Genomic DNA, 8244 nt, shown 5'->3' on the forward strand with positions numbered 1-8244 from the left:
ATGGCAGACTTTGCACCTGTTACAGCTCTGACAATCTTTTACATCCATTCCCATTGTAACACCTGCGGAGGAATGAATGTGTCCCATAAAATTTTTCAGATGAAAGAAACCTATAGGCTGTCTGGTGCATGTCAGACCATGTGAGGTTGAAAACACATGGTAATAATCCTGAAAACAAATTATATCAATTGAAGGAGTGACTCGCACAGCATAATATGTTTTCTAACTAATTAAGACCTTGAGCAAAAGGGTGTCTCGTATTCTCCAGGCAGTCTAAGAAATTGTATAAAAGCGCTCGCAACTCCAGGCTCCTTAACAACTTCTCTTGACTTATCCTCTTCAGCGACCGGGGTAAGTCCCATTTGTTTCATTCTCTCGAGAGCTATTGCGATGTCCCGTTAGTCACGGTTTAATTTAGGACTCAATCTTGCGCATGACTTTGTGATTATTGGCACGGTAAAGGGGGTTTGCCAATAACACAGTAGATGTTAAGTTGCAGGCACTGATGCATTCGTGGTTTAGAAGTAAATGCTTCAATTTTCAGAGGTGCCTAGGCATTTGGGAGAGGAGTTCATGTTTACTATCACTAGGAATTAGGTGTTGGAATCCCATCAGTAGCTTTCAATAATTCCATATTCAGCTTTAAAGTTAGGGGAGTTAGGATGAAACTTCCCCAGTTTTTTTCAGAATAGGTCACTGTGTTGTTCCTTATTCTGTAGCAGAAGGTACTCGGCCAGATTTCAGACAGAATAATCAATGAGAAGGAGCTGTGGTCTGATCCAGCATGGAAATTTCTATGTTCCTACCTGCTCTAGTAGCAATGTTAGATGCAGATCCAAAGCTAGGTAAATTAGTCTAGACCCTTGAACTCAGCTGAACAGTGCCCTTATCTACCCGCTCAGGACTTGGCTCTTAATGTTTTGTTTTGAAAAAAGTATTTTAGAACATAAGAACGGCCATACTGGGTGAGATCAATGATCCAACTAGCCCAGTATCCTGTCTTCCAACAGTATCCAATGCCAGGTGCTTGAGAGGGAATGAACAGAACATGTAATCCTGAAGTGATCCATCCCGTCACCCGTTTCCAGCATATGGCAAACAGAGACTAGGGACATTTCAGAGCACGGTTTTCCCTTCCTTTATTAGCAAGTATTGTTGGCTCAGAAACTTTAGAAGCCAAACTGCCAGTCTGTTATTCAGAAGAGTGAGTGGAAGAAGGCGGCTAGGAGGAGGAACTAAGAGGCAACATGTATCCAGGAACTGAGGGTCTGGGTCATCATTTCCCTGAGCATTGAACCTTTTACTCTATGACCCTAGTGCATTATGTTGACTCTTTTCCCTGTTGTGTGTTTCAGGTTTACCTCCGACACAGAAAGATGACTTTTGACGAAAACTTTAGTGATGAATTGTATTACAAGCCCTACCATTATGGGGGCTGGGGTGGTTCCAGAGGTTACGGCTACTGTAGGCCATGGTATTGCCAAAGGCCGTACAAGTGTTGTTGGGGCTATCCCAAAGGTTGTTGGTACCCTTACCCTTGCCATTGGGGCTGGGGGCACGGCTTTGGAAAGGGCTGGCCATGTTTCGCCCAGGAGGAATAGACTCGGAACGTGGAAAAACCAGGAAACATTAAGCAAGATTCACAGATGAGTTTGTGGGCAATAGGTTTGAGAAATGCAGAGTGCCCTCAACTCCCATGGGTGCTGTGAGTGCTCAGCATCTCAGTAAATCTGCCCCATATCTCTATTTCCTCGGTTACACTGGTTGACTGTTTCCTCTACTGCCTTCCAGACTCTCTGCTTCTTCTAGAATAATGTGTTTGGGTGTGAATCTTAATTCCATGAAGGCCCCTTTTGGTCACGCTGACACAGTAAATGAAGCAGGCTCCTTACAAAGTCCTGCAAAGGGGTCTTAGTGTCAATGAGAATCAAGCCCTACGTGTTCTAGTCCTTTTATGCATTTGTGCCATTTGTTTCTGCTTTCAACTTTGCTTTATATGTTGTTTACTGGAGAGGTAGTTTCATCCTTGGTTTCAGTTGTGCTTTGTCTCATTTGATTCTGACTGTGATGAAACTAATACCTTAAAATGGTTGCAAAGAGAACTTGACTGTAAAATCTACAGCTGTGATGAAGAATGAAGAACATCTGGTTTGAAATGCATCACCTTGGAGCCAGTGACTCATTGTAGCCCTTCTTGATACCTTGGAGATATTATTTTAATTCTGAATTCTTTGTGTCGCTTTCTGTGTACTTGTATTCCGATTCACATTAAAATGCTTCTGAATCATAATATCATCCTTCTGAGTTTCCTTTCTGCTCCCTTCCTTATTGACCAGCCAGTCTGGCCCAGATTCACACAGGTAATTTGGTGCCTAAGGTTACTCTGGAATTGAGGGGTGTGTAACCCCAGAATTTCATCAAGCTAATTGTGGTCCTATTGTATGCATTCCGCCACCATGAATTGCTCAAATAGAACATCATGTAGTTTAGGGTTAGTTTGGACAAGGGCTTTTGGAGGCGAGGTTGAATAGTGGCTGCACGTTTGTAGTTTCTGCTAACCAGAATGGGAAGTGGGGAGAAAAGAATCAACAAATTGAGACTGAAAGAAAATAAGTGAATGGAGACCTTGAGTTTGGGTGACTGAGATAGAAGCTTATTATGGCTAAGGTTGTTAGGAAAGTTTTGTTGATAGGCAATTGATTGAAGTTAGGAGAAGTGATGACCCAGTAGAGGTCACTATGAACTACAGGTTTTGTAAAAATTAGTTCTAAAAAGAAGCGATAATAGAGTGTACTTTGGAGCAGTTCTCTGAAGTTATCCTGAGAGACAGCATACTCCCCAGTGGGGAAGTGTCTAGCCATTGCTGACCTGCTGCTAATTACTAGATACCATCTCAGATTTTAGGTAATTATTTGGGATGTTCTAAAGCTATTGCTTACGTGCGTGTGTGCTTAAATCTAAAAAATATTAGTTTTAGATAAGAGCACGCTTGCTGTATCATCCAGGAACTATCTAGTCTAAAGAAGTGTGTTTCCCTGAATGAAGCCCTTAGAGGGGTCGTACACTCCTTCTCATACCTTCTCGTACCTACTCTTTGAGTGGACCTATCAGTGCACTCATTGAATGTTCACGTCTTCACCTGTTCTACCCAGAACCGGACCGGCCGTACCAGTGGGTGAGGAAGGCATTTCAGTCCAAGATTGTCTGGAGCCAGTTCAGAGCTGCATTATCGGTGAGCAGGACAATTGGTGTCGCAAACAGGGAGTCCATCACGGCCGAGTGTCAGGGCAAACATTCTTTTTTGAGGGCTGTCAGGGTTCCCTCCCTACTCTGAACTCTGGGGTACAGATGTGGGGACCCGCATGAAAGACCCCCTAAGCTTATATTTTACCCGCTTAGGTTAAAACTTCTCTATGCCACTAATTCCTTCGACTGATATTGCTGCCGTCACCAAGGGATTTACACAAAATATTCAGGGAAGGGTGACTTAGAACCCCTAGCCCCCAAAATATCCCCCCAAGCCCCTTCAGCCCCTTTCCTGGGGAGGCTTGAGAATAAACTACCAACCAGTAGTTTGCCTTAGCAATGTGAGCACAGACCAGACCCTTTGTCTTCAGGACACTGAAATCAATCAGGTTCTTAAAAGAAGACCTTTATTTTAAAAGAAAAAAGTGAAAGAATCACACCTGCAAAATCAGGATGGAAGGTAATCTCCAGGAGCTGTTTACTGGTAGACAAGATGGAATCAGTGGGGTAGAAGTATGACCGGAGATGACGTATGGGGGAGGAAAATGAGGGGGTCAAGTCCCTCCCAGATTGGCCTGGTGTGGGAACGGAGGGAGAGGGGCTCTGCCCTTCTCTCCCTGTTCCCCCCTCCCCCGCTCCCATGCCATGTTCAGCCGCTTTCCCTGGCAGCCAGGCAGGAAGGGCGACGAAGCCGCTTCTCTCTGTGAGAGCCTGGCTGGGAGGCCATGGTGGATCCCTGGGCGCGGCTGTCGGGGGACAGGGAGGGCAGGCTCCGGATCACTTGGCCCCTGACCCCGCAGCAGGGCTTGGGCAGGGGCTTCTCGCTGTTGCCCCAGCTGCGGGGCACAGGGGACAAGTGAGCCAGAAACATGCTGGGGGCAGTGGGGGCTCCTGCTTGTTCAGCCCCTGTCTTCCCCAGCTGGGACAGCAGTGGTCCTCCCTCTGTCCTGGACCTGCTACGGGGACAGGGGCCGAGTGAGCCAGAGCACCCTCCCCACCCAGCAACCGAGCCCAGGCAGGGAGTGGTTTGCTGTCACCCCCCACACAGGCTCTCTCTGAGGCACGAGCAGTTGCCAGGGAGAGCGGCTGAACATGCCGAGGGGGGGAGGCGCAGGGAGAGAAGGACAGAGCCCCCACCCCATACATAACCTGCGGTGGGGAAAGTGCAGTGGCCCTGGGCTGGATTCAGGGCTGGGGGGCGGGGACTGGGAAGGGGAGACACGTGGTGTGGTCATGTGTCCTCCCCTTTAGATTGTACCCCCGCAATTTAGGGGGGCACCAGTTGTCTAAGGGGTGACATGTAGGTCATATGACCCCCCAGATTTCTGCCAGGGTGGGAGTTGGGCTGAGGGGACGTGCCTGGGAAAGGCACCAGCCGGAGGGACTCCTGCTGTACCCCATGAGGTGGCGCCCAGAGCAGAGGAGCGAGACCGGGTTGGCAGCACAGCTCTCTGCCAGAGGGGGCGCGGGAAAGCCTGCTGAGTCTGTCCGTCTCCGCCAGCAGCCACATGGCCCCAGGGAGAATAACTCCTCTTCACTGCAGACACCGGCATGGTGACATGAGTGTTAAACCAGAAAGGAAAGTTATTTTCCTGTTTGTGTACGTGTCTAGACTAGCCTGCCAGGGGTGGGCAAAAGGGAGCTCAGGGAGTCGGGGCGGTGGTGGGGGGAGGCAGTGAGGCCTGGTGGTGCTGGGGGTGGTGGTGAGGGTGTGGGGGAGAAAGCGGGAGCCAGGGGCGATGTCGGGGGTGGGGGGCTGGGGGAGCCACAGGGGTAAGGATGCCAAAATTCATAGGCAGGAGTTGTAGACCAAGCTGGATGAGCAAGCATCTCAGAGAGGTGATTAAGAAAAAGCAGAAAGCATACAGGGAGTGGAAGATGGCAGGGATCAGCAAGGAAAGCTACCTTATTGAGGTGAGAATATGTAGAGATAAAGTGAGAAAGGCTAAAAGCCATGCAGAGTAGGACCTTGCAAAGGGAATTTATACCAATAGTAAAAGGTTCTATAGCCATATAAATAAGAAGAAAACAAAGAAAGAAGTGGGACCGCTAAACACTGAGGATGGAGTGGAGGTTAAGGATAATCTAGGCATGGCCCAATATCTAAACAAATACTTTGCCTCAGTCTTTACTAAGGCTAATGAGGAGCTTAGGGATAATGGTAGCATGACAAATGGGAACGAGGATATGTAGGTAGATATTACCATATCTGAGGTAGAAGTGAACAGTTTACTGGGACTAAATCGGGGGGCCCAGATAATCTTCATCCAAGAATATTAAAGGAATTGGCACATGAAATTGCAAGCCCATTAGCAAGAATTTTTAATGAATCTGTAAACTCGGGTTGTACCGTATGATTGGAGAATTGCTAACATAGTTCCTATTTTTAAGAAAGGGAAAAAAGGTGATCCGGGTAACTACAGGCCTGTTGCTTTGACATCTGTAGTATGCAAGGTCTTGGAAAAAAAATTTGAAGGAGAAAGTAGTTAAGGACATTGAGGTCAATGGTAAGTGGCACAAAATACAACATGGTTTTACAAAAGGTAGATGGTGCCAAACCCACCTGATCTCCTTCTTTGAGAAAGTAACAGATTTTTTAGACAAAGGAAATGCAGTGGATCTAATTTACCTAGATTTCAGTTAGGCGTTTTGATGCGGAGCCACATGGGGAATTATTACTTAAATTGGAAAAGATGGGGCTCAATATGAAAATTGAAAGGTGGATAAGGAATTGGTTAACAAGGAGACTGCAGCGGGTCATACTGACAGGTGAACTGTCAGGCTGGAGGGAGGTTACCAGTGGAGTTCCTCAGGGATCGGTTTTGGGACCAATCTTATTTAATCTTTTTATTACTGACCTCGGCACAAAAAGTGGGAGTGTCTTAATAAAGTTTGCAGATGATATAAAGCTGGGAGGTATTGCCAATTTGGAGAGAGACCGGGATATCATACAGGAAGATCTGGATGACCTTGTAAACTGGAGTAATAGTAATAGGATGAAATTTAATAGTGAGAAGTGTAAGGTCATGCATTTAGGGATTAATAACAAGAATTTTAGTTATAAGCTGGGGGCGCATCAGTTAGAAGTAACAGAGGAGGAGAAGGACCTTGGAGTATTGGTTGAGCACAGGATAACTATGAGCCGACAATGTGATGTGGCCGTGAAAAAAGCTAAAGCGGTCTTGGGATGCATTAGGCAAGGTATTTCCAGTAGAGATAAGGAGGTTTTAGCACCGGTGAGACCTCACCTGGAATACTGTGTGCAGTTCTGGTCTCCCATGTTTAAGAAGGATGAATTCAAACTGGAACAGGTACAGAGAAGGGCTACTAGGATGATCCGAGGATGGAAAACCTGTCTTATGAAAGGAGACTCAAGGAGCTTGGCTTGTTTAGCCTAATCAAAGGAAGGTTGAGGGGAGATATGATTGCTCTCTGTAAATATATGAGAGGGATAAATACCGGAGAGGGAGAGGAATTATTTAAGCTCAGGACCAATGGGGACACAAGAACAAATGGATATAAACTGGTCATCGGGCAGTTTAGACTTGAAATTAGACAAATGTTTCTAACCATCAGAGGAGTGAAGTTTTGGAATAGCCTTCCAAGGGAAGCAGTGGGGGCAAAAGACCTATCTGGCTTTAAGATTAAACTCGATAAATTTATGGAGGAGATGGTATGATGGGATATCAATTAATTGCCAAAATCATGTTCTTTAAATATTCATGGTAAATAGGCCCAATGGCCTGTGATGGGATGTTAGATGGGGTGGGATCTGAGTTATTATAGGGAATTCTTTCCTGGGTATCTTGCCCATATGCTCAGGGTTCAGGTGATGGCCATATTTGGGGTCGGGAAGGAATTTTCCTTCATGGCGGATTGGAAGAGGCCCTGCAGGTTTTTGCCTTCCTCTGTAGCATGGGGCATGGGTCACTTGCTGGAGGATTCTCTGCTCCTTGAAGTCTTTAAACCAGGATTTGAGGACTTCAATAGCTCAGACATAGGTGAGAGGTTTATCGCAGGAATGGGTGGGTGAGATTTTGTGGCCTGCATTGTGCAGGAGGTCAGACTAGATGATCATAATGGTCCCTTCTATGAATCTATGAAACTACAAGTTCACCCAAGGTGCCATATTTCCTATTGATGATTCTGGGAGGTGCGGCCTTAAGCGTGGGCAACATGGTTACGGGGAGCAATGCTCAAGAGGCTGATGCTGGAGGGTGCCTTTGCAGTCACTGGGAAGTTGAACGCAGCTGTGGTGTGGTGGGGAGGGCCTGCCAGTGTGCTCCCCCGCCCCACTATCTGCAGTTACCAGTTGCCTAGGTCCTTTCATGGTGTGGCTGGTGTAGATATGTGGGCAGAGTTGGCATCGAGGTTTGTTGCATGGATTGGTTCCTGAGTTAGAATTACTAGGGTGCGGTGTGTAGTTGCTGGTGAGACTATGCTTCAGGTGGCGGGTTGTCCGTGGCCAAGGACTGGCCTGCCTCCCAAGGCCTGTGAAAGTGAGGGATCGTTGTCAAGGATGGGTTGTAGGTCACTGATAATGCAGTGGAGATGTTTTAGCTGAGGACTGTATGTGATGGCCAGTGGAGTTCTGTTGGTTTCTTTCTTGGGCTTGTCTTGCAGCAGAAGGCTTCAACAGATGTCTGAAAGATAAGAAAGAAACAGACAAGAAAGAAACCAACAGATGTCTAGTTGGCATCCGGTATCAAGTGGAGTGCCCCAGGGATCGGTCCTGGGGCTGGTTTTGTTCAACATCTTTATCAGTGATCTGGATGATGGGATGGATTGCACCCTCAGCAAGTTCACAGATGACACTAAGCTGCGGGGAGAGGTGGATACCCTGGAGGGTAGAGAAATCTGATGAGGTTTAACAAGGACAAGAGCAGAGTCCTGCAATTAGGAAGTAAGAATCCCATGCACTGCTATAGGTTGGGGACCGACTGGCTAAGCGGCAGTTCTGGAGAAAAGGACCTGGGGATTACAGTGCACGAGAAGCTG

At 47.0% G+C, this 8244-nt stretch overlaps 1 long non-coding RNA gene across 1 annotated transcript; it reads left to right on the top strand.

Moving 5' to 3' along the window:
- Nucleotides 1–279: 279 nt before the first annotated feature.
- Nucleotides 280–2290, top strand: LOC311512742. The gene is made up of 2 exons (XR_014709552.1): nucleotides 280–351; nucleotides 1356–2290. It is a non-coding gene; the product is annotated as an uncharacterized lncRNA (long non-coding RNA).
- The last annotated feature ends 5954 nt before the right edge of the window (nucleotides 2291–8244 follow it).

This window comes from Lepidochelys olivacea (genome assembly GCF_965140295.1).
Source record: "Lepidochelys olivacea isolate rLepOli2 genome assembly, chromosome: 24".
Taxonomy (NCBI): Eukaryota; Metazoa; Chordata; order Testudines; family Cheloniidae; genus Lepidochelys; species Lepidochelys olivacea.